Source organism: Triticum urartu, chromosome 1, assembly GCF_003073215.2.
Source record: "Triticum urartu cultivar G1812 chromosome 1, Tu2.1, whole genome shotgun sequence".
Lineage (NCBI taxonomy): Eukaryota > Viridiplantae > Streptophyta > Magnoliopsida > Poales > Poaceae > Triticum > Triticum urartu.
This window is the reverse complement of record NC_053022.1, coordinates 157,188,498-157,216,349: the sequence shown is the minus strand read 5'-3', so window position 1 is coordinate 157,216,349 and position 27,852 is coordinate 157,188,498.

Below are 27,852 nucleotides of genomic sequence, written 5' to 3'. Positions count from 1 at the left end.
TGGAGTCTCATCCCGACTTGTGGGGGAATCATAGTCTACATCATCCTTTCCTCACATGGGACAATGCTCTAATAATGATGATCATCACACTTTTATTTACTTTACAACTCAAGAATTACAACTCGATACTAGAAGAAATAGATGACCCTATATGAATGCCTCCAGCGGTGTACCGAGATGTGCAATGACTCAAGAGCGGCATGTATAAAAAATGATGAAAGGTGGCTTTACCACAAATACTATGTCAACTACATGATCATGCAAAGCAATATGACAATGATGAAGCGTGTCATAATAAATGGAACAATGGAAGTTGCATGGCAATATATCTTGGAATGGCTATGGAAATGCCATAATAGGTAGGTATGTTGGCTGTTTTGAGGAAGGTATATGGTGAGTGTATAGTACCGGTGAAAGTTGCGTGGTACTGGAGAGGCTAGCAATGGTCGAAGGGTGAGAGTGCGTATAATCCATGGACTCAACATTAGTCATAAAGAACTCGCATACTTATTGCAAAAGTCTATTAGTCATCGAAACAAAGTACTACGCGCATGCTTCTAGGGGGATAGATTGGTAGGAAAATACCATCGCTCGTCCCCGACCGCCACTCATAAGGAAGACAATCAAAAAATATCTCATGCTCCAACTTTGTTACATGACGGTTCACCATACGTGCATGCTACGGGACTCACAAACCTTAACACAAGTATTTCTCAAATTCAGAATTACTCACTAGCATGACTCTAATATCACCATCTTTATATCTCAAAACAATCATAAGGAATCAAACTTCTCATAGTATTTAATGCACTTTATATGAAAGTTTTTATTATATCCCTCTTGGATCACCATCGTATTAGGACTGAATTCATAACCTAAGAAAATTACCATGTTGTTTAAGACTCTCAAAATAGTATAGGCGAAGCGTGAGAGTTCATTAATTTCTTCAAAATAAAACTACCACCGTGCTCTAAAAAGATATAAGTGAAGCACTAGAGCAAACGACAAACTACTCCAAAAGATATAAGTGAAAATCAATGAGTAGTCAAATAATTATGTAACTATGTGAAGAATTTCTAACATTTAATAATTTTAGATCTTGGGATATTATTCAAACAGCAACCAAATGCTCATAAAATAAAATGACACTCCAAGCAAAACACATATCATGTGGTGAATAAAAATATAGCTCCAAGTAAGGTTACCGATGAACTAAGACGAAAGAGGGGATGCCATCTGGGGCATCCCCAAGCTTAGGCTCTTGGTTGTCCTTGAATATGACCTTGGGGTTCCTTGGGCATCCCCAACCCTAGGCTCTTGCCACTCCTTATTCCGTAGTCCATCGAAACTTCACCCAAAACTTGAAAACTTCACAACACAAAACTCAACAGAAAATCTCATAAGCTCCGTTAGTATAAGAAAATAAATCACCACTTTTGGTACTGTTGTGAACTCATTCTTTATTTATACTAGTAGAACACCTGTGCGTTGCTACAGGCCTACAATGCATATAAATAAATCAAACAAATGATTAAGGTCGCCTTGAAGGTCAAAGCTTATTTCTTCTTCACATGTCCGGGCGTATTCGGACATCAAACTGACGCCAAACGGAATCCCCAAAATTCAACCGCCTAGGGGGATATGGTTTCCCGGACTCGCCATGTTATCTTCAACACACGTAAAACCCGTGCCCAACAAAAAACTCCTCCTCGTGACGCACCCTTCCCTTGTCCTGTCGGACCCTCCCTTTCCCGTTCGGTTTCTCGTCATAGTGGGACATTTCTCGCTGGAGCCCTCTCCTTTAAAAATGGATGACGCCCATCTCACCATTGCCATGACCCCTCTTTCCTTCACAACCCACTTGCCCACAAACCTCCAAGGAGGAGTCCCACCCCACAAGGGGAAGCGACATTCAACATATGCTTGTTCCTAGTGGTCAAGTGAAAGGACCATGCCGTGTACGAACATAAAAAATACGCCGCCGTCGTCGTCCACCCGTCAAGTTTGGGGGGGGGGGTAGTCGGCCCTGTGCACGGATGCTATGTCGTCAAGGCAGGAAAACGACCGCCCCTACATGCACACGATGATCTATAGAGTGGAAGTCGCTACCAATGTCCATGTGCGCAAAGTCGTCGACGCAAAAGTGCAGGCGCCCTCCAGTCCCAGCACGACCCCCACCTTCAATCTAACTACCATGGGCGTCATGGAGTATGACGTCGAGCTCTACGATGGGCGCTGCCTAGGCACGAATGTTCTTGGATGTCGCGCGTGGAATGTGAGCCGACTCTACTTCGCCCACAAACTTCTCGCCAAGCCATATGTCTTCATCATGCTGCCGTTTCATAGGCCTCCCGCGCCGAGCTTCACTGGCCCCCCCTTTGTGCTCCTCTATCTGGCCCTCTTCCGCCTTTTCTAGGCCCCACTCTCCCACTTCCCTCTCCACCCTATGCGACGCGGAGAGAAGCTTGTGCATTGCCACGGGAATAAATATATTGTGACTAAAAGTTTGTTTTAGTTTAGAAAATGTGTGTAGTAGATGACTACATGTTGTGTTTCCATTTATATAGTGACAAACTGACTCTCCCTCGCTCCTCCTAGGAAATAATTCTCTACAAGAAAATAAAGTGATGCCTTTATTCCAACTCTTCTTCCTCGAAAGTTCAAAAACTACTCTTCTTCCTCGACGCCTTTATTCTAGCCACCATCTCTCAGCCCTTGTTTCAAAATCTTGCACAACTATGAATTACATTTTTTTATTCTAGCCACCACCTCTCAGCCCTCGTTTCAAGATCTTATACCTCTACAAATTAGGTTTTTTAATCAGTATGAAAGGTTCTTTTGATGCCCCTTTTTGGACGATGATGAGTCAATTGAATATTTGGGACCAGTAATTAGTCATGATAAGAGGAGCCAGATGGAATGTTTGCAAGGTACGAAGAGAGGTTGGCGTGTTCTAGATGCAACAAGAGGTCCCTAGTCCGCCACCTGCTCCCCATCTCTATGAGATTTAGAAGGACATGATATCATGGATTGAAACTTGGAACTTCTCTCATTGAATGATTCTCTTGTGACATCTAATCTTGCATAACCATGAAAGGTATTCTTGAAACTCAAGTCAACGGAGATACAACTAATGCATTATTGAACATTCAGATCCTTGTTCATTCAAGCCTGATGAACTATACATATGTAAAATCATTCGAATCCTTGTTCTTTCAAGACTGATGAACTACACATATGTAAAATCCTGGTCACAACCGTACATATATTACATTAGTTCACTATCCTAGACATGATAACAGTACAATAGGTTTGGCTTTAGAACCTAAAAAGGGTATAGTTCCATCACTACTTCAGCTCAATAGAAAACATGGTGATCATCCCTGCCCGTGTCTGCTTCAAGGGCATGGTTCACTTGGATCCGATAACGCCTACGAACAATGCGACATGATTAGGTCAAGAACAGTGGCAATGAATGAACAATAAAGTGATAGCAATAGCAAAGCATGTCAAGATAATTCAAGCTATGTTGAACATGAACCTGTACATAGTGCAAAAATCATGTATGCCAACGTAAAATCAACAATTACATTGAAAACCCATATGAGTGTACGACAGAAGCCGATGGGGTGCATCTAATAGGTGATACTGTTTGTAAGCAGATAGTGATTCTTATAAGCCTGATAAAATGTCCATGTTTTCTATCCACAAAAATGATTGCCCTATACATAATTCTACCTGAATAACATTGCTAATAAATTCTCACAACCAATTGGATTAAGTCATAGGATAATTTGGCATATGCTACTTTCCAAATATAAGACTCGCCCAGGTAAAAAATTAAACATGTTGCACGCATGTGGTTAGTAGCAAAGAGAATTATGATCTCCTTCTCTCCTGTTTCATGTTGTTACCGAACCATTAATAAGTAATAACCCTTGCCATAAGAATGCTTAAAGAATAAAAAATTCAGTGTGAAAAAAACTTTGTGGCATACATGCTTTACACTCATTCTTTTGTGATCTCTAGACACCCATTCCGCTCTCTTCAGAATTAGCTGGTCTCCTACATTACGTCTTACTTTATTTCTTATCAAAAAATTGTAGAATAGATTAAGCTTCAGACTCAAGTGTTATATGAGGGCTACTGCATTTCTTTTCATGCACAACAAGGAAAATAGCAATCAAATGGTGTTCTAGTCTAGTTGAGTCACTACATATCTTTGACTTCACCCCTTGAACACATAAACTTAATTGATGCCCTTCTCTTGTGCACAATAAATATAAACTAAGTAAATATTGTCAATTATGGAACAAATAGATGAGAAATTGTGGGGCCCACACTATAATCCTATGTTCTTTTGTTAATTGGTGGCATTATTGTCATTTCCTTGAATGATGGATTAATCTTTTTTTCTAAAGCTATCATGTTCTCCGAATATCAATAATACACAAGTTTTCTTGGATTCGTAGTAAGAGGACAAGTCATATAGGAGCATCTATGTATGAGGCATATTAAATTTCAGATAGTTGGTGCCTTCAAAATATGTTGTATAGGTGTTCGAGTTATGACAATGCGGTGGACAATATATTTCAAGTAAAAAATTCCATTATGTGTATTTGGTTTCTTGACAGTATGTCCCTAATATAAAATAGCATAGTTACATAAATTTCATTCCTTGTATTCATCAACATCATTATAGAAATCGACTCTAATCAGCTTTTTGTACTGATAATATAGTTTCATAACTAACCTTCCATGTTACTATTGTAGAATTCACCTATTAGCTTCTAATTGTTTCGGACAATGTCAAATCAGCAGGGTACTTCCCTGTAGAGATGACAAGGAGTTAAAATAGATACCACTTACCAGGACTCATCAATATATTTTCAATGACGCTAAGTAGCTCATATGCAAAACTGATTATTTGTATTAAAAATTTCAAACCCGAAAGAAACCAGATCTTGGATGCATAATGAAGCTCAGAGTCATAGGCATTTATGGTGGGACCAAAATAGCTATCAAAACGAAAATGCATCAGTTAGCGCCAATGGACAGGATCTTACCTCTGTGGAGAAAAGATACATAATAGCAGATCCTAATATATACAGGTGGCTCAAAATCAACAAATGCCTAAAACTTAGTGTAACAAGAGAATCCAAGTATGTACTTATTTGAAGATGGTGGCAGAAGCATTGGTTAAAGTAAGTATCTTCATGGCAAATTAAGAGACTCAGTTGTTGATGGTACGGTAACATAAGTAGTGGAGTGCTAAACCACATGAAAAAATGAAGGAAATATGCCCTAGAGGCAATAATAAAGTTGTTATTTATATTTCCTTATATCATGATAAATGTTTATTATTCATGCTAGAATTGTATTAACCGAAAACTTAGTACATGTGTGAATACATAGACAAACAGAGTGTCCCTATTACGCCTCTAATTGACTAGCTCGTTAATCAAAGATGGTTAAGTTTCCTGACCATAGACATGTGTTGTCATTTGATAAACGGGATCACATCATTAGAGAATGATGTGTTGGACAAGACCCATCCGTTAGCTTAGCATAACGATCGTTTAGTTTTATTGCTATTGCTTTCTTCATGACTTATACATATTCCTCTAACTATGAGATTATGCAACCCCCGAATACCGAAGGAACACTTAGTGTGCTATCAAACATCACAACGTAACTGGGTGATTATAAAGATGCTCTACATGTGTCTCTGAAGGAGTTTGTTGAGTTGGCATAGATCTAGATTAGAATTTGTCACTCCTTGTATCGGATAGGTATCTCTGGGCCCTCTCGGTAATGCACATCACTATAAGCCTTGCAAGAAATGTGACTAATGAGTTAGTTGTGGGATGTTTGAGGGAGTCCTGGACTAAGGGGTCCTCGGGCGTCCGGCCTGTTGGACATGGGCCAGACTGTTGGGCTATGAAGATACAAGATTGAAGATTCTCTCACCCGTGTCTGGATAGGACTCTCCTTGGCATGGATGGCAAGCTTGGCGTTCAGATATGAAGATTCATTTCTCTATAACCGACTTTGTACAACCCTAGTCCCCTCCGGTGTCTATATAAACCGGAGGGTTTAGTCCGTAGGGGCAATCATAATCATATAGGCTAGACTTCTAGGGTTTTAGCCATGACGATCTCGTGGTACATCAATTCTTGTAACCCCCATACTCATCAATATTAATCAAGCGGGACATAGGGTATTAACTGCATCAAGAGGGCCCGAACCTGGGTAAAACTTCGTGTCCCCTGTCACCTGTTCCGTCAACCTCAAACACACAGTTCGGGACCCCCTACCCAAGATCCTCCGGTTTTGACACCGACATTGGTGCTTTCATTGAGAGTTCCACTGTGTCGCCGTCAGAAGGTTCGATGGCTTCATCCATCATCTGTAATGATGCTGCCCCAGGGGAGGTTTTTCTCCCCGGCCAGATCTTCGTATTCGGCGGCTTCGCACTGCGGGCCAACTCGCTTGGCCATCTAGAGCAGACCGACAGCTATGCCCCAGGTCACCGGATTAGTTTTTGAAACCTGGATTATGTCGCTGATATCCGAGGAGACTTGATCTTCCAAGGATTCATGACCCCAACCTCAGCTCTGGCCTTAGAGCCAGAGCGCCTCGCCAGTACCAAAGACGGGATTTCTAAACCCGCCGGACTATTTGTGGCCACTAGACCCAGTACGGGAGAGCCGGAGGAAGCAGTGTCACTGACGTCCATCACCAAGCCAGACTCTTCCTCGGACGCCGGCTTCGAACTCTCGGAGTCAGCATCGTGTGAGCTCGGCCAAGGAATTCCGTTCCAGCCATACTCCACGAATTCTTTCCTCCCTCAACAAACCTCACCTTTAAGCGATGCTCTGGACTTTATGCGATCCCTCGTGATTACGGAGGCGCAGTGTCCAAACTATGCCCATCCTAGACTAGGGGCTGAGAGCGGGGAATTTTACGTCCCACCCACCACCCACTTCATCGCCATAGTAGAGGACTTAACTGACATGCTCGATTACGGCTCCGAAGACATCGACGATACGGACGACGATGCCGGAGAGGAGCAAGCCAAAAACCCGCCGTTTACCGGACGCTGGACGGCCACCTCTTCGTATGACGTGTACATGGTGGATGCACCCAAGGAGGGTGACAACGATAAAGAGAAAAAATCTAGTAGAGGATAGACCTCCCGAGATACAATAAAAGCGCTGACGATGCCGCTCTAAATCATGCTGCAGCAAAGACAACAATACCGGCACGAGAGACAAAAACACCCCCGACGATGCCGAAGACCAAGAAAACCCCGTCGAGCAAAACTCTGAACAAGACAATCGGGAGGATGGGCGAGTTAGCCCTGATGAACAGGCTGCAAACCAAGACTCGGAGGACAGTAATTATCTTCCACCCTCCGAGGATGATGTGAGCCTCGGCGACGAAGACTTTGTCGTGCCTGAGGAACGTCTCGAGCATGAGCGCTTTAAGCAATAGCTAATAGCCACTGCAAGGAGCCTGAAAAAGAAGCAACAGTAGCTTCAAGCTGATCAAGATCTGCTCAACGATAGATGGGATGATGTCCTGGCAGCAGAAGAATACAGCCTTGAGTGCCCAACCAAAAGTTACCCGAAGCGTAAACTGCTACCTCAATTCAATGGTGAGGCACTTGAGCCCGTACCATCAGCGTGTAATGCGGCTGATCGACCACCACATGGCCGGGACAAAACGACAACCCAAGCCGAACTCCGGCCCGTCCTACCTCGCCGTAAAGGCAGAGATAAAGCTATTCAGGGATACACGTATGACCTGCCGCAGGACCTGAAGAATAAAGTAGGTCCGTCCAGATCGATATATGGATCGCGGGGGCGTGCCCTGACACGCGACAACGACTATCAAGCCGAACATGGCAAGCACAATCATGTCCGAGCCGAAAGCCGCAGACGGACTCCATCCGAACTACGTCACGATCTGGCCCGATATAGAGGCGCCGCACACCCCCTCTGTTTCACTGATGAAGTAATGGAACATGAATTCCCAGAAGGGTTCAAACCCGTTAACGAATCATATGATGGAACCACAGATCCCGCGGTATGGATTGAAGACTTCATTCTCCATATTCATATGGCCCGCGGCGATAATCTTCATGCCATCAAATACCTCCCCCATAAAACTCAAGGGGCTAGCCCAGCACTGGTTGAACAGCCTGCCTGAAAAGTCCATTGGCAGTTGGGACGACTTGGAAGAAGCCTTCATTGACAACTTCCAAGGTACATATGTTCGACCTCCGGATGTCGACGACTTAAGTCACATAATTCAATAGCCCGGTGAGTCAGCCAGTAAATTCTGGACTAGGTTCTTAACCAAAAAGGACCAGATCGTCGACTGTCCGGATGCCGAAGCCCTAGCGGCCTATAAACATAGCATCCGGGATGAATGGCTCGCCCGACACCTCGGCCAAGAAAAGCCGAAGTCCATGGCAGCCCTCACAGCGCTTGTGATCCGCTTTTGCGCGGGCGAAGATAGCTGGCTAGCCCGTAGAAATAACAATGCAAGCGAACCTGGCACTTCGGAAGCCAGAAATAGCAACGGCAACCCCTGACGCAACAGGCACAAGAGTCGAAACAATGGTGACAATACCAATGACATGACGGTCAACGCTGGATCTAGCGGCTCCAAGTCCGGACAGCGGAACAAGCCATATAAAAGAAATAACCAGGGCCCTTCCAGCCTGGACCTCATACTCGATCGTCCATGTCAGATCCACGGCACCCCTGATAAACCAACCAATCATACCCACCAGAGCTGTTGGGTCTTCAAACAGGCCGGCAAGTTAAATGCCGAAGACAAGGAGAAGGGGTCGCAAAGCGATAATGACGCCAAGGAGCCCCGTCCACCGAACACAGGGGGACAAAAGAAGTTTTCCCGTCAAGTCAAAACGATGAACATGATATACGCTACCCATATCCCCAAGAGGGAGCACAAGCGCGCGCTCAGGGCGTCTATGCGATAGAGCCAGTCGCCCCAAAATTCAACCCATGGTCGTCATGCCCGATCACCTTTGATCGCAGGGACCATCCGACCAGTATCCGTCATGGCGGTTCAGCCGCACTGGTTCTCGACCCAATAATTGATGGATTCCACCTCACACGAGTCCTCATGGACAGCGGCAGCAACCTCAACCTGCTCTATCAGGATACAGTGCGCAAAATGGGCATCGACCCATCAAGGATCAATCCCACCAAAACTACCTTTAAAGGAGTCATACCAGGTAGAGGCCTGCTGCTCGGGCTCAATCACATTGGAGGTCGTCTTCGGATCTCCGGACAACTTCCAAAGTGAAGAGTTAATCTTCGATATCGTCCCCTTCCGCAGCGGCTATCACGCACTACTCGGACGAACCGCGTTTTCCCGATTCAATGCGGGGCCGCACTATGCTTATCTCAAGCTCAAGATGCCTTCACCACGCGGTGTCATAACAGTCAATGGAAACACGGAGCGCTCCCTCCGTAGCGAGGAGCACACTGCTGCCCTGGCAGCAGAGGTACAGAGCGGCCTTCACAAGCAGAACCTTAATTCGACGGCCATACTCCCAGACACTATCAAACGAGTCCGGACTACCCCGCGGTAGGACAGCCCAGCTCGTCAGGAGCTCGATTAGCAATTCGACCTCCGTCTCAGTCCCGACCAAGTGGCGGCATACGTACCACGGATACATAACTACACATTGAAAATACCATGCGCAGAGATGGAGGCATAACTATACTGTGGTCCACAATACAGCTCGACCTTCCCGGGACACACATACATTTACTTTTCTTCTTATCTTTTTAGGGTTCTTTTCACAGGCCCTCTCAACGGCTTGATAAATTGATCCTTTCGAAGGACGGATACACCAAGGTGACAAGTAGCACAGACGTATGGGGGAATCTCTAGATGTCCTTCTTAGAAATCATTCTACCTGTTTTCAGGACCCGTACGCAACTCCCCCTTGGTCTTGGCATGTTAAATAGCCACTGTTGCTTATCGCACTATTTGTACAAATACGGTTTAATGTACTAATAAAAATCATAATGGAAACAGTTTGCGGCCCAATTTATGTGGCATTAGCTTACTACTTCATTTTTATTTCGTTATTCTTATTTGCACCCGTACACGCCAGGGGCTTTATTGCACCCCATACTATGGCAACAAGTCCGAACACTTTTACAGTATAGTTCGGCCCCCGAATTTACCATTATATGCATTGGGTCCGAATCATGTCTTTGGTAAATAGTTGGGTTGCGCGGCTCCTGTGCTTACTACCTTATGTTCCGCTCTATCGGCTAAGGTAGTAAAGGGAGAACTACTGCGATTGTGCCCTGGTTTATCCGGATGAGCACCTCAGTAGAGAAAGCCGAAAACTGACTGTCATGATGCGGCTTGAGCCGGTCAGCTCTTCGGAGGTTAAAATCTCTTGCGATTTTTCCGCATTATGCGATGGACCGGCCTTCACCCGATCAGTGTCTACAGCACCCTAGTCCGGACTAAATGAATACTAGGGGCTGCACCTACATTTCTATTGTCAAACTCCTATGGCTAAGTGAGGGTGATAAAGGCACATAGTCCGATTGCTTGGTTCGTTGCGCTAAACACCTCCTTCAAGGACCAAACTTTTGGATAAAGAGTGTTTTAGATTCATCCCGAACACCCCCGTACAACCTACGTGGGGGCTAAAGCCGACGAATGGCCAACTCTCAGACTTAATAAAACGGCCGGACATGAGGTAAAATTTTAAATAATAAACATCAAAGCGTTATATTACATATCAAACTTCTTTTCATCATACAGGAAGGGACAATATGAATGATTTCATTCAAAGATAATGTCTTTTGAACACTGCCCTTCTACAATACGGGATACCTTTAGAACATCTTCAAAATACCGCTCGGGCGTGCGGTGCTCCTTGCCTGCGGGCGGTCCTTTGGTCGCAAGCTTGACGGCGTCCATCTTCGCCCATTGTATCTTGACACGGGCAAAGGCCATCCATGATGTCTACTACACAACCTTCTTCTTGTAGACGTTGTTGGGCCTCCAAGTGCAGAGGTTTGTAGGACCGTAGAAAATTTCCCTCAAGTGGATGACCTAAACAGAGGCTAGATGAATTATTTATTACTAAACAGGAACAAAAAGGAGAGAACAAAAGTAAAATTGGGTTGCCTCCCAACAAGCGCTATCGTTTAACGCCCCTAGCTAGGCATGATGATTTCAATGATGCTCACATAAAAGATAAGAATTGAAACATAAACAGAGCATCATGAAGAATATGACTAGCACATTTAAGTCTAACCCACTTCCTATGCATAGGGATTTTGTGAGCAAACAACTTGTGGGAACAAGAATCAACTTGCATAGGAAAGCAAAACAAGCATAACTTCAAGATTTTAAGCACATAGAGAGGAAACTTGATATTATTGCAATTCCTACGAGCATATATTCCTCCCTCATAATAATTTTTAGTAGCATCATGAATGAATTCAACAATATAACCATCACATAAAGCATTCTTTTCATGATCTACAAGTATGCAAAGTTGACACTCTTCCAAAATAGTGGGATTAACATTAACTAAAGTCATGACCTCTCCAAATCCACATTCATAATTATCACAATAAGATTCAACACCCTCCAAAATAGTGGGATTATTACTTCCTAAAGTTGACACTCTTCCAAACCCACTTTCATCAATATAATCATCATAAATAGGAGGCATGCTATCATCAAAATAAGTTTGCTCATCAAAACTTGGGGGACAAAAAATATCATCTTCATCAAACATAGCATCCCCAAGCTTGTGGCTTTGCATATCATTAGCATCACGGATATTCAAAGAATTCATACTAGTAACATTGCAATCATGCTCATCATTCAAAGATTTAGTGCCAAACATTCTAATGCATTCTTCTTCTAACACTTTGGCACAATTATCGGAATCCTTATTTTCACGAAAGAAATTAAAAAGATGAAGCATATGAGGTACCCTTAATTCCATTTTTTTGTAATTTTCTTTTATATACTAAACGAGTGATAAAATAAAAAACAAGAAGATTCAATTGCAAGATCTAAAGATATACCTTCAGGCGCTAACCTCCCCGGCAATGGCGCCAGAAAAGAGCTTGATGTCTGCTACACAACCTTCTTCTTGTAGACGTTGTTGGGCCTCCAAGTGAAGAGGTTTGTAGGACAGTAGCAAACTGTTCCCTGGGATTGGCTTTGGGCCTTTCCTCCGCAGCTTAGGTGGAAGGCGAAGAAGGCCCCCTTCCGGGGGGCCTGAGCCCCGAGCCGAATGATGATAAATTCTCATGTCCGGTTCCTTTGGGGGATGGATCCTAAAGAGTTCACCTATCCCAATAACAAAGAAACCCTCAAGTGGATGACCTAAGGTTTATCAATCCATGGGAGGCGTAGGATGAAGATGGTCTCTCTCAAACAACCCTGCAACCAAATAACAAAGAGTCTGTTGTGTCCCCAACACACCCAATACAATGGTAAATTGTATAGGTGCACTAGTTCGGCGAAGAGATGGTGATACAAGTGCAATATGGATGGTAGATAAAGGTTTTTGTAATCCGAAAATATAAAACAACAAGGTAACTAATGATAAAAGTGAGCACAAATGGTATTGCAATGCGTTGAAACAAGGCCTAGGGTTCATACTTTCACTAGTGCAAGTTCTCTCAACAATAACATAATTGGATCATATAAGTATCCCTCAACATGCAACAAAGAGTCACTCCAAAGTCACTAATAGCGGAGAACAAACGAAGAGATTATTGTAGGGTACGAAACCACCTCAAAGTTATTCTTTCCGATCAATCTCTTGAGCTATTCCTATAAGTATCACAAACAGCCCTAGAGTTCGTAGTAAAATAACACCTTAAGACACAAATCAACCTAAACCCTAATGTCACCTAGATACTCCAATGTCACCTCAAGTATCCGCGGGTATGATTATACGATATGCATCACACAATCTCATATTTATCTATTCAACCAACACAAAGTACTTCAAAGAGTGCCCCAAAGTTTCTACCGGAGAGTCAAGACGAAAACGTGTGCCAACCCCTATGCATAAGTTCACAATGTTACGGAACTCGCAAGTTGATCACCAAAACATACATCAAGTGGATCACGTGATATCCCATTGTCACCACAGATAAGCACATGCAAGACATACATCAAGTGTTCTCAAATCCTTAAAGACTCAATCCGATAAGATAACTTCAAAGGGAAAACTCAATTCATCACAAGAGAGTAGAGGGGGAGAAACATCATAAGATCCAAATATAATAGCAAAGTTCGCGATACATCATGATCGTGCCGACTCAAGAGCACAAGAGAGAGATATCAAACACATAGCTACTGGTACATACCCTCAGCCCCGAGGGTGAACTACTCCCTCCTCGTCATGGAGAGCGCCGGGATGATGAAGATGGACACCGGAGAGGGATTCCCCCCCTCCGGCAGGGTGCCAGAACATGTCTAGATTGGTTTTCGGTGGCTACGGAGGCTTCTGGCGGCGAACTCCCGGTCTATTGTGTTCCCCGATGTTTTTAGGATATATTGATATATATAGGCGAAAGAAGTCGGTTAGGGGAGCCACGAGGGGCCCACGAGGGTGGGGGCGCGCCTCCCTGCCTCGTGGCTTCCTCGAAGCTTCCCTGATGTCTACTCCAAGTCTCCTGGATTGCTTCCATTCCAAAAATAACTCTCCCGAAGGTTTCATTCTGTTTGGACTTCATTTGATATTCCTTTTCTTCGAAACACTGAAATAGGCAAGAAAACAACAATTTGGGCTGGGCCTCCGGTTAATAGGTTAGTCCCAAAAATAATATAGAAGTGTTTAGTAAAGCCCATAAACATCCAAAACAGATAATCTAATAGCATGAGTACTTCATAAATTATAGATACGTTGGAGATGTATCAATCCACGCACCTTCGATGCAGACGGATCACTTGATGGCGTCAAGCCGAGGGCAGGTATTAACTAGCCGCTTCACGAGCCCGAAGTAGCTGCTGGGTACGGCTTCGGCAGGCCATAGCCAGATTATCAAATCCTTCATGGCTAGTTCGGCCACCCTATGCAGCTCGACCAGCTGTTTAAGCTGACCGCTAAAGGGCATCGGATGTTCAAGCGCAATGTATTGCGACCAGAACGGCTTCTCCATTGAGCTCCCCTCTTCATCTCACAAGAATTCCGCAGCGTCAGAAATACTGCGCGGCAGATCCGCAAACACCCCTGGAGAGCTCCAAATCCGGGTCAGTAAGAGATACCTCTTCTTCACATACTTGCTTTGCATAATGAAAGCCTTTCCCGCCATGATTTTCTTGGCCTCTTGGATTTCCTGGAGGGAGCCTTGGGCTTCGGTCCGGTCCTCTTGTGCACTTCGGCGGGCCTTTGTGAGTTCGGACTCTTGGTCCGCATTCTGGCGCTCCAAGGACTCGCATTTCTTCACGGCGTCCTGGAGCTCCTGCTGGACCTCACCAACCCTAGCCTCAAGCCTTTCACGGGCGGCTTGTTCCTTTGCTGCTCTCTCCTCTGCCTCGTCCAGCGCCTTCTTGAGGGCCTCCACCATGGTCGCCTCCCCTAATAAATATCATAGCACCGTGGTAAGCACAAAAATATTCACCCTTTCCGGACACACACAAGGTCATTGCATACCTTGGGTGTCCTCCAGCTGCTTTTTTGCACGGTTGAGCTCTTCCTCGGTCCGCCCCGGCCTCTGCTTCAGTCCAGAGACTTTCGCAGCATGAGAAGTCACTGCTAGCAACGACGCCTGCTTATTCACAAAGACATATATGGTTTTTCTCTTGCGAAAAACTATTTGATCCTCTGTTCGGCTCTTCTTTCCGAACACCAGACAGAGTCTCAGGGGCTACTGTCTATACTGTAACTTTCTTTTCACATAAATGCAGTGCTTACCTGAAAGCCTGTTAGAAGGCTTGCACAGGCTTCGGTCAGTCCGCTCTTCGCGGAATGAATCTTCTCAATCACCGCACCCATGAGGGTATGGTGTTCCTCAACAATGGAAGCACTTCACAACGCTTCCGGTAGAGTATCCGGTGCCTCTGGTTGGACAGAGGTCACCGTCGGAATAGGCATATCTCCTTCTTTCGAAGGAGGCTGCTTGCCAGATTCCGGGGCCGTATAGATCTCCGGGGCCGTATTCGGCTAGGGACCGAAGTGGATATGGCCCCCGTCAGTAGTCTCCATGGGGATTCACTCTCCCATGTGTCCGGCGGCGGAGATATAATCCTATGGCATCGCCCTGACGGCCTCCTGCGTCCCTCCCTGGCCTGGGGTCCTTCGGGACAGTACCTCGGTATCATCCATGTCCCCGGGAGAGGAGGCCTCTGATGATCCACAAGTGTAGGGGATCTATCGTAGTCCTTTCGATAAGTAAGAGTGTCGAACCCAACGAGGAGCAGAAGGAAATGATAAGCAGTTTTCAGTAAGGTATTCTCTGCAAGCACTGAAATTATCGATAATAGATAGTTTTGTGATAAGGTAATTTGTAATGGGTAACAAGTAATAACAGTAAATAAGGTGCAGCAAGATGGCCCAGTCCTTTTTGTAGTAAAGGACAAGCCTGGAAAAACTCTTATATAAAGGAAAGCGCTCCCGGGGACACATGGGAATTATCGTCAAGCTAGTTTTCATCACGTTCATATGATTCACATTTGATACTTTGATAATTTGATATGTGGGTGGACCGGAGCTTGGGTACTTCCCTTTCTTGGACAAGCATCCCACTTATGATTAAACCCTATTGCAAGCATCCGCAACTACAACAGAAGTATTAAGGTAAACCTAACCATAGCATGAAACATATGGATCCAAATCAGCCCCTTACGAAGCAACACATAAACTAGGGTTTAAGCTTCTGTCACTCTAGCAACCCATCATCTACTTATTACTTCCCAATGCCCTCCTCTAGGCCCAAACAATGGTGAAGTGTCATGTAGTCGATGTTCACATGACACCACTAGAGGAAAGATAACATACATCTCATCAAAATATCGAATGAATACCAAATTCACATGACTACTTATAGCAAGACTTCTCCCATGTCCTCAGGAACAAACGTAACTACTCAAAAATCATATTCATGTTCATAATCAGAGGGGTATTAATATGCATAAAGGATATGAACATATGATCTTCCATCGAATAAACCAACTAGCATCAACTACAAAGAGTAATCAATACTACTAGCAATCTACAAGTACCAATCTGAGGCTTTGGGATAAAGATTGGATACAAGAGCTGAACTAGGGTTTGAGATGAGATGGTGCTGGTGAAGATGTTGATGGAGATTGACCCCCTCCTGATGAGAGGATCGATGTTGATGACGATGGCGATGATTTCCCCCTCCCAGAGGGAAGTTTCCCCTGCAGAACAGCTCCGCCGGAGCCCTAGATTGGTTCCGCCAAGGTTCCGCCTCGTGGCGGCGGAGTTTCGTCCCATGAGCTAGCTTATGATTTTTTCCTGGACGAAGGACCTCATATAGCAGAAGATGGGCATCAGAGGGCTGCCAGGGGGCCCACGAGGTAGGGGGCACGCCCAGGGGGTAGGGTGCGCCCCCACCCTCATGGCTAGTGGGTGGCCCCCCTCTGGTACTTCTTTCGCCCAATATTTTTTATATATTCTGAAACTTGCTCCTGTGAAGTTTCAGGATTTTTGGAGTTGTGCAGAATAGGTCTCTAATATTTACTCCTTTTCCAGCCCAGAATTCCAGCTGCCGGCATTCTCCCTCTTCATGTAAACCTTGTAAAATAAGAGAGAATAGGCATAAGTATTGTGACATAATGTGTAATAACAGCCCATATTGCAATAAATATCGATATAAAAGCATGATGCAAAATGGACATATCAACTCCCCCAAGCATAGACCTCGCTTGTCCTCAAGCGAAAGCCGATATCGATATATATGTCCACATGTTTAGAGACAGAGGTGTCGATAAAAATAAAATATGGACATGAGGGCATCATGATCACTCTTATAACAACAACGTATATAAATATTGTCATATGATTACTTATGCTAAAGTAACAATTCATTCACAATTTCAAGTTTGAATCATAAACTTCATTGAGAACCAACAAACTATAATCTCAGTCATTGAAGCAATTGCAATTTATCATAACATCAGAAAGAGTCAATATAAGAGCTTTTCAGCAAGTGCACATACTCAACTATCATTTAGTCTTTCACAATTGCTAACACTCACGCGATATTTATGGTTATGAAGTTTTAATCGGACACAGAGAAAGATAGGGGCTTATAGTTTTGCCTCCCAACCTTTTACCTCAAGGGTAGTGTCAACAATAATAGTTCATGAAAACTCACATCCAATTAGCTATATATATCAGGATCTTTCCAACACATTGTGCTTGCCAAAGGATAAAATGTAAAAAGGAAAGGTGAAGATCACCATGACTCTTGCATGAAGTATAAGACAAGAATAAATGTTAGGCCCTTCGCAGAGGGAAGCAGAGGTTGTCATGTGCTTTTATGGTTGGATGCACAAAATCTTAATGCAAAAGAACGTCACTTTATATTGCCACTTGTGATATGGACCTTTATTATGCAGTCCGTCGCTTTTATTTCTTCCACATCACAAGATCGTATAAAGCTTATTTCTCCACACTAATAAATCATACATATTTAGAGAGCAATTTTTATTGCTTGCAACAATGACAACTTACTTGAAGGATCTTACTCAATCCATAGGTAGATATGGTGGACTCTCATGGCAAAACTAGGTCTAAGGATATTTGAAAGCACAAGTAGTATCTCTACTTGGTGCAAAGGATTTGGCTAGCATGAGAGGGAAAGGAAAGCTCAACATGTTGGATGATCCATGACAATATAATTTATTTCAGATGTAAGAAAACACAACCCATTACGCTGTCTTCCTTGTCCAACATCAACTCTTTAGCATGTCATATTTTAATGAGTGCTCACAATCATAAAAGATGTCCAATATAGTATATTTATATGTGAAAACCTCTCTTTCTTTATTACCTCCTATTAATTTCAACGATGACCAAAACTATGTTTGTCAACTCTCAACAACTTCTATTCATCATACTCTTTATATGTGAAGTCATTACTCTCCATAAGATCCATATGATCTCTTAATTTCTTTTCATTCTCTCTCTTTTATTTTATTCCCTCAAGATCATAGCAAGATAATCAAGCCATTGACTCAACACTAATCTTTATTATATATAGCTCACAGACTCGATTACATAGAAGGATCATAAAGCAAAACTCAAAACTAGATCATACTAAAACTTATTCTACTAGATCAAGATATTACCAAAAGGATCGAACTAAGAAAAACGGTAAAGATAAAAGTGTGATGGTGATACGATGACGGGGCACTCCCCCAAGCTTGGCAGTTGCCAAGGGGAATGCCCATACCCATGTGTTTATGTCTCCTTCCTCAGAGATGGTGATGATGGAGTTGTTGATGATGTGGGCTTGTCGTCCATCTTCCAAGGCATAGGCTCACCATCATAGAAGGATGATCGAGTCTCTGGGATCCTCAAATCTGCAGACAAACTCATCCTCTTGAGTCTATATTCATAATCACAGTTTTGGTTTTGCAGGTCATAGATCTGGGCTTGGAGGCGCTCAATTTTCTCGTGAAGTCTGAAGATGGCCTCCCCAATGTTCTTGTCATCCAGCTTGTGGTTGTTGGTGAACTCCGTGATCATTATATGATTGGAGTCGAGTCCACGTTCCACCATCTCCTGGCACTTGAAAACTTGTTGCTCCATTGCCTCGCGCCTTGGCTCCACGCCTCCGGTCCTCCTTGGTCCCTCAACATCGCGGATGTGCAGCAACCCCTCATGCATCTCAATGGTTTGAGGGTGTTGTAGCACCTCTGCGAGGTAGGGGTTGATTACCTTCTCGAAGAACTTGTCCTTGGGGGCACTTGAAGACGCCATGGCGATCTAGATCTATCAGAAAAATAGCTTGAAACAAAGACAGAAGATATTTGCGTGATACGGTGGTCAAAACCTCCGGGAGATTATATAATGAATTTTTACCGACCAAAAGAAGTATCGTGCAAGAAAACAGAGTCCGGAGAGCACACGAGGTGCCCACGAGGCAGGGGGCGCGCCCTCCACCCTCGTGGACGCCTCGTGTCCTTCCCGGACTGCTTCTTATTTTCCTTTTTTAATATTCCAAAACGGAGAAAAATTGCTATTAGAACTTTTTTGGAGTCGGTTTACTTACCGTACCTCATACCTCTTCCTTTTCGGAGTCTGGAACATTTCAGAAAGTGTCCCTTATGTATTCCTCTGGGGTTACGGTTTCAATAACATTACTTTTAACATTTATGGGATTACCTGAGATATAATGTTTGATTCTTTGACCATTCACCACCCTCGGATTTGTGCCTTCGAAGTTGTTGAGTTTTATGGCACCGGAACGACAGACCTCCTCGATGACGTAAGGGCCTTCCCATTTAGAGAGAAGTTTTCCTGCAAAAAATCTTAAACGAGAGTTGTATAATAATACATAATCACCTATATTAAACTCACGTTTTTGTATCCTTTTGTCATGCCATCTTTTAACCTTTTCTTTAAACAGTTTGTCATTCTCATAAGCCCGGGTTCTCCATTCATCAAGTGAGCTAATTTCAAAAAGCCTCTTCTCACTGGCAAGTTTGAGATCATAATTGAGCTCTTTAATGGCCCAATATGCCTTATGTTCTAGTTCGAGAGGTAAGTGACATGCTTTACCATAAACCATCTTATACAGAGACATACCCATAGGATTTTTATATGCAGTTCTATAAGCCCATAATGCATCATCAAGTTTCTTGGATCCAATTCCTTCTAGATCTATTAACAGTCTTTTGCAAAATTAATTTAAGCTCTCTATTGCTCAATTCTACTTGACCACTAGACTGTGGGTGATAAGGAGATGCAATTCTATGATTAACATCATACTTAGCAAGCATTTTACAAAAAAGCACCATGAATAAAATGTGAACCACCATCAATCATTAAGTATATAGGGACTCCAAACCTCGCAAAAATAACTTCTTTAAGCATCTTAATAGAGGTGTTATGATCAACACTACTAGTTGGAATAGCTTCTACCCACTTAGTAATGTAATCCATAGCAACGAGAATATGTGTATACCCATTAGAGGAAGGAAACGGTCCCATATAATCAAAGACCCAGACATCAAATGGTTCAATAACAAGTGAATAATTCATAGGCATTTCTTGACGTCTACTAATATTACCAATTCTTTGACATTCATCACAAGACAAGACAAACTTACGGGCATCTTTGAAGAGAGGCTAATAAAAACCGGATTGCAATACCTTATGTGCAGTTCTATCTCTAGCATGGTGTCCTCCATAAAAATTGTCTTGGTCATGAACCTGCAGCAGCGATAAGAAATGGGGTGCCTAGTCCTGGCGCTAGCATTCTATCCTCCGAACTCCGTCGATGCGGCTGATGACGGGCTCGATACGCTCCTCGAGTGAAGCGAGGTCCACGCCCTCCGGCAAGCTATCCAGCGCAGCTTCAAAGTCGAGGTCAGGGTTCCAGTACGCCACCTTGGTGAGGACCTTGGGCATGGCACCCCGGCAAAGCCTCCGGGCCTCCTCGGCCAGGGAGGCCGCCCTGTTGGAGCGGAACCGCTCCAGGGCCCCGAGAACACCCTCGAAGAACAGAGTCAGCCTGGCATTAGGACTCACGTTCGGCTCTGGGACGTACCTCCCGTTTGGCATCCCCATGGTAGCCAACTGCATGGTGATCCTGCCGGCGACATCAGCGAGGCGGCTGATCCAGAGTTTCTCGCCTACCAAGAAATCCATGTGGCTGACGTCGTCGTTCTTTCGCAGCTGCCTCTCCTCCTCCAGATTCTTGGTTAGGGTCTCCTCCCGGGCCCTGACCTCCGAGAGCGTCCCCTCAAGACCCTCCAGCTTCAGCTTCAGGTTCTTGATGGACTCATTGGCCGTGGAGAGTAGCTCGACCTTTTCGAGGACTGCGACCTGCGCGTCAGCCAAGGCGCCCTTGGCCGCATCCCTCTCCCCCGTCAGCTCCTGGATCTGCTTCTTCAGCCTGTCCCGCTCCACCTCCAGCTCGTTCACCTTGTCGGCATGGAACTGGGCCTGAGCATTGAGGGCCTCCTCGCGCCTCTGCTCCAGTTCCCGGGTCTTCTGCACGACAAGGTCCTTGACCTCCGTGTCCTTGCCGCGGAGTGTTGTGGCGAGTTTCTCCTCGCGGGTGGCGAGGTCCTCCTCCTGGGAGTTCAGCTCGGCCTGGTGCTGACGCCGAGCAGCCTCCTCCTTGGCAGCCTATTGACTTGCCGCCTCCTGGGCCTTCTCGATATCGGCCCGCTTCATGACAAGCTCCAGCTTGCACTCGGCTAGCAGATCCTGGGCGGTCTTCAGTTCCTCACAGGCCTGGCGGAACCAAGCCTGCGTCTCGGTGACACGCCCCTTGAGATCCGCCTCTGCCTTGTCAACCGCTGCCATCCTGGACTTGGCCTTGTCCAGGCGGGCACGGTGAAGCGCCTAAAGCTTGTGGAAGTTGGCGCTCATGCTCTGGAGGAGCCGCTCTTCCTGGGAACCGCCGCCACCGACGCTTGATTTGTCAACGACCTCGAGCCCGGCGGCGGCAAGCACCTCATCGTCGAACACCTCCCCCTCGGCAGGCGCCCTGGTGCTCGCCGTCCATGGGAGGTGGATGAACAGGTCGTCGCTCACCTTCAGATACTTGCCCAAGCCAGAGGCGGCGGAGGAGGAAGGATGGTCTTCGACCACCTCCTCCTCGGCAGCAGCCTTGCTGGCCTCCCTGGCAGGCCCCTTGCCGGCCTCCTCGGCAGTGGCCTCGCCGGTCTCCCCGGCAGGCCCCTCGGCGGCGTCCTCAGCAACATCCTTGGCGGCCTCCTCAACGGCGATCTCGTCGTCCTCGTCCACGGCATCCCTGGAAACCTCATCGATGACAGTGTCCACGTGCTCCCGGTCCACCGGGGAAGGATCTGGGCACCGAGAAGGGGAATGAGGCGAAGTCAAGATCAAAATTCGAAAGAAGAAAAGCGAGCAGGAACAGGAGGCAAACAGCTCACCCGTGCCAAGCTGGGACGAAGTGGCCCCTTCCCCACCAACATCTGGTGCCGGGACGGAGCCGCCGGCGCCCGGGTTCGCCTCCTCCTCCTCCTCCGTGCGCATGGGCTCGGTGTTTGGCGCCCTTGCCGGGGCGCCCCTCGGGGCTGCGTGGTTGATAGGGGCAGTGTGTTGGGGTGGCCCTCAGTGGCTCCTCCTACTGCCGTCCTCCTCCTGCAATCACGGCAAGGTCAGCACCAATAAATCGTGTCCCAGCACACGTCAATGGGGAGCGAGTGATGAACGCACGCCGAGGGCTGCGCCGGGGGCTGCTATCTGGGCTGCTCTCCACCACCAGCGGCATACTCGAGGTGCCCACCGGGGGCTGGCCGCCCGTTGAGGCCCTGGCCCTCTTTGACACCCTCTGGGCCAGCGTCTCCATATCCCTGCGAAGATGAAGTCAAGTCAAGAAAAGCAGCACGGTCTGAGGGACGGAGATGACAAAAGACCAGATACTTACTCATTCTCTACCTACTCTTCCGCTGCCTTCCTCTTCCTCCTCGGGCTAAGGGACCCGAGGTCGAAGATGACCTCCGTGTCGTCGTCAGCGGGAGGAGGGGAAGCGAGTGGAGTCCGAGGACACTTGGACAAAGAAGAGGCAGTTGCTTTCTTCTTCGCCACCGTAGCCTTCACCGCCTTCCCCGCCACCGTGGCCCTCGTCTGGCGCATGGACGCCTCCTGAGGTTGTTGCGGTTGTGCGGCCCTGCCGGGCCGGACCAGCTCACCAGAGCTAGCCCACCGCAGGACATGCCCTCTCCCCGTGGCTGGGGGCTCGACAGCCTCGACCTCCTCCCCGGACGACTCATCAACCTCATCTTCAATGAGAGGGGCCCCGGTGCTGGTGCTACTGGCCTCCCCAGCAGATTCCGCCCACTGGGCGAGCTCCTTCTCCTTCACGGCCGCTGTCGGTGTCAAAACCGGCGGATCTCGGGTAGGGGGTCCCGAACTATGCGTCTAAGGACGATGGTAATAGGAGACATGGGACACGATGTTTACCCAGGTTCGGGCCCTCTCTATGGAGGTAATACCCTACGTCCTGCTTGATTGATATTGATGAATACGAGTATTACAAGAGTTGATCTACCTTGAGATCATAATGGCTAAACCCTAGAGGTCTAGTTGGTATGGCTATGATGATGAATTATTCCCTATCCGGACTAATTCCTCCGGTTTATATAGACACCGGGAGGATCTAGGGTTACATAAGGTCGGTTACAAAGAATGGAATCTACATATTGGACAACCAAGCTTGCCTTCCACGCCAAGGAGAGTCCCATCCGGACACGTGTGCAGTCTTCGGTCTTCGTATCTTCACAGCCCATCAGTCCGGCCCATGGCTAACAGGTCGGACGCCCGAGGACCCCTTAGTCCAGGACTCCCTCAGTAGCCCCCGGACCAGTCTTTAATGACGAGGTGTTCGGCACATAGATTATCTTCGGCATTGCAAGGCGGGTTCCTCCATCGATGACTTCTGAGTAGTGTGTTTGGCTTTCCATTTAATGTTGTACTCCTCGGCTTCTGTGCAACAACAACTTCAGTTTCCATGTGTCGAGCGAATGCCAAAGGTCAGGGTATTTTTGCATATACCACCCGACCGTATCACAAAGGTGCCTATTTAAAGAGAATAGATCTCAGATCCATTCCACACCCCGTGAAAAATCCTCAAAGCTTGCTAAGAAAAACCACCCCAACATGGCTAGCGCTCCCGGCTCTTCCTCTCATCCGCACGGCTCCAAGAAGGGCGATTGGGAGAGATGTTCTGTATCCCATAGTCAGCTTGCAAAGCTGCAAACACAGGGCTTTCTTCCCCCCGCGGACCTGGTTCCCTTCCGAGCAGGATTTGCCTCCTACAACGGCAAAACTCAGGTAGAGGATTTCCCCAATCCGTCTGTGGGAGAACGAGTGTGCTTCATCCCCTTATTATTAAGAGGTGTCGGATTTCCAATCCATCCCTTCCTCCAAGGTCTGCTGGAGTATTATGGCCTCCAACTGCAGAGTCTCACTCCCGCCTCTATCCTTCATATTGCGGGTTACATTGCTCTATGCGAGCTATTCCTGGGCTGTGAGGCCCATTTCAATTTATGGAGAAGACTGTTCTACCTCGTCCCTCGTAATCAAGGCGGGTCCATTTTTGAAGAGGGAGGCGCCGAAGTGTGGCGCATCGCCGAGACCGGATACCTGTCCGGCACACCGAAGAAAGCTTCCGAAGAGTGGCCTTCCAAATGGTTCTACATCGACAACGTCGCTCTACCTGACCCCGTCCGTATGGGCCTTCCCGAGTTTTCAAGTGCTCCGCTGAAGAAATGCCATAGCTGGCGTCCTCAGAGCCTCGAGGAAGAGGATACTGTAGAGACCAGCCTACTGCTAGGCAAGACTAAGACGTTTGCCCAGTCTGGATTGTCAATAGTCGAGGTAATGGCGACCTCTATGGCGCAGGGGCTCCAGCCACTCCAATACAGAGGGCTGCCCATGTGGCATTATAACAGGGAAGACGACGCCTCATGATATGGTCGGAAGGGCCCGAAGACCCCCGCCGCCCTGGCCAAAATACTGGCCGAGCTATATAAAGGGGAGAAAGATGAGTTTACCCGTCTCCAACATCGAGACGGATTTTCCATGTATAATCCTCCTAGATGGGTAAGCTTCAGCTCCATTATTTTACTCCTGTCCCTGAATCATTCTTGACAGGTAGTATATTATCTGCTTATAACAGGAATGGCGAAAGCCTGTCGAGGGTATCCATGACCCTGCCCCTCAACCGGAGAATCGCAACTGAGATCTTGACCCCGGATATGAGGAAGATCCGGACATATTTGTGGAGCTCGAGGATTTAATATTCTATCAGATGAGCTATGACGGTACATATGTACCCATCATCGCCGATTACCCCGACCTTCTTCCTGCTTCACATGTAAGTAATCCGGAGATACCTTGTCCAAGAGAGTTTTCTCATTCCTCCTCACCCATCGCACCGTCCTGTGCTCAAAAGGGGAGGCACTCGGCGCGCCATGCTGCCCCGGGGGCATCTCCGAAGAGAACGTCCCCCACACCAGGCAAGCCTTCGAAGAGGAAGGCAAATGAAGATATGGCCGAGCCATCATCAAAGAGGTATGAATTTGCAAATATGCACCTAGGCAGTCACATCCAACTGTGACCTTTTCATTTATCCTGTATCAGGAAAAAGGTGTGCTAGGCTATATCCGGGGGTCTGGCTGGCCATACTTCCCACGGCCAGGATCCAGACCCTACTGTGAAGACGGGGGATGATGTGGGGGTGACGCTGGACTGTCCTCTAGCCGAGGATTCGGATGACGTATCCGTCACCAACTCGGAAGTGGAGAGCGCCATGAATCATCAGCGCCGCAGGGCCGTTTTACAAGACCTTGACTTTTCAGAAGAGGCATTTAACGCCTTCAGCTTGGCTGATGCATATATCCGAGCTGCTCGAGATGGGCTTAACGGAGCCACAAAGCAGCATTTAAAAGATGTGCAGGTAAGTTTACTTCGTCTGACTATGATAACCATATGCCAGTAGCCCCCGAGACTTAAAGTAGTTGGGACAACTGATTTGAGGATCGCTGCATGACCAGGTTCTGTCGAAGAAGAACGACGTGCTAGCCTAAGAGCTAGAAAAGTGCCAGACACAGCTGAACACAATGACCGCCAAACTGGAAAAATCTAAATCGGCGTCCTCCGGTGATATTTCCCTGCATCGAGAAATAGTTATTGCATAGCGACCGTGTCAACACTATGGCTTTTATCTCATAACAGGATCATCGGATCAACTAGAGGAAAAAGAGTCGAAAAGACTACAGGCCGCACGCGAGCGGGTTTTTTGTCAGGACCCCGATTCCAAGTCACATCGATCTAGCCGGTAACACCTCATATCACTTTGCGGCCTCACGCACGGTATCCCACGGGTGTCGCCTTACCATGGCCCGGGAACGTTTGCGCCTTTTGGCTCATGTATATGATAGTGTCGCTACCATCCATATGACAGAGAACCCGGGCCGACATGGCTAGTCGTGAACCCAAAGCGGCACAGACCTATGGAGACAGGCATACATGAATCACATCGAACATGTCGGTCATCACGAGTGATTCCGGGCTGTAGCACTGGGCTAACAGGACTCCGGGGAACCCCGGGCTGTAGCAGGCTAGGCAGGGCTCCGGAAGTCACCGTGTGACATTTCCCCGAAGGGACAGACATAGGGACGAAGTGAAACACATGCCGGCCAGTCAAGTGTCCTGAACAGTAGTGCTGGGCTAGTAGGACTCCGGTGAACCGGGCTGTAGCGGACTACTATGGCTCGAGGAACACTAGACTACATTTCCCCATAAGAAAGGCTGCCAAGGATAAACAACTAGATTGTCGGATCCCACTCATACCAAGCATTTCAATCATACACACAATATGCCCGATATGAGTACATACAACATGGCATCACAACAAAACTCTACAACTCAAGTACTTTATTTAAAGGCTCCAGAGAGCCATACATAACATGTTCATACAGATAGGGGTCACATGACCCGACACTCAAGTCATACAAACATATAAGCACATGCGGAAGCAACTAGTCTGAGTACAGACTCTAGAAAGAAGGCTTCTTGAAGCCTGTCTATCTACATAGGGCCCTCCATGGCCAGGATCACCACCTGGGTGGCTAGTCACTCATCGACGTCAAGGTCTACATAAAACCCATCGGAGGGGGCAGTGTTGTCGTCTGAAAACAATAAATAAGCAAACATGAGTACAAAGGTACTCAGCAAGTCTTACATCAGAACCTACTATACATGCTTATTCTCAAGAAGGCGGTGGGGTTGATGCAGCAAGCCAGCTTTGACTCTTGGCTAAGCTATCCTACGGAACTCCACCAGTAAAATAGTTTTCGCACACGAGTCCACTACTCACCAACACAATACTCCACCGGGGATCCTCCCTCGTCATCCTACGAGAGGGCCATCCTCGGTACTCACACTTATCTTGAGTATTTTAGTAGTATCCATTAACTTGTCTATGAACTGTATAGGCAACCAAGTAGTCCTTTACCGCGGACGTGGCTATTCGAATAGTTTATACCCTGCAGGGGTGTACTTCGTCATACATGCTTTCACCACTTACCGCCGTTTACACGACATGTACTCGGCAACCTTCAAGCGGAAGCCCAGCGAGGGTGTCGGCCACGGCCTACCTAAACACTTAAGTCTCTAGTCCAGGTTTATCGCCTATCCAGGTTCCATCCGCAGGGAGTCCGGCCGAGGTTTCCACATACGGCCCCGAACGATGTGAACAGGGTTCCCGAGACACCAAACGGGTGACTCGGTACACCGTGCCACGGTGTATCTACCGCAACATAGCCCACCCCTAGGGTCAGCGCTACGCACGGCCGCCAACACATAACCTACAAACACCAGAAACTAATTGCAACTCCTGGACAGAGTACTAGGGTGATTAAGAAGCCGAGAGGGTCCATTGGTTTCGGGCCCAATGTACGGTAGTAACTGCATCTTAAATCACACATACAGATCTCAGTTCTTATGGACGGCCTCAATGAAAAAACCCACCATGTACTCCTACATGGCCTCTCATCGATACCTTCACCAGAACATGTTCAATACATCCCTCATATTACCGACATAAGCATTTTACTCTAGCTCATCAC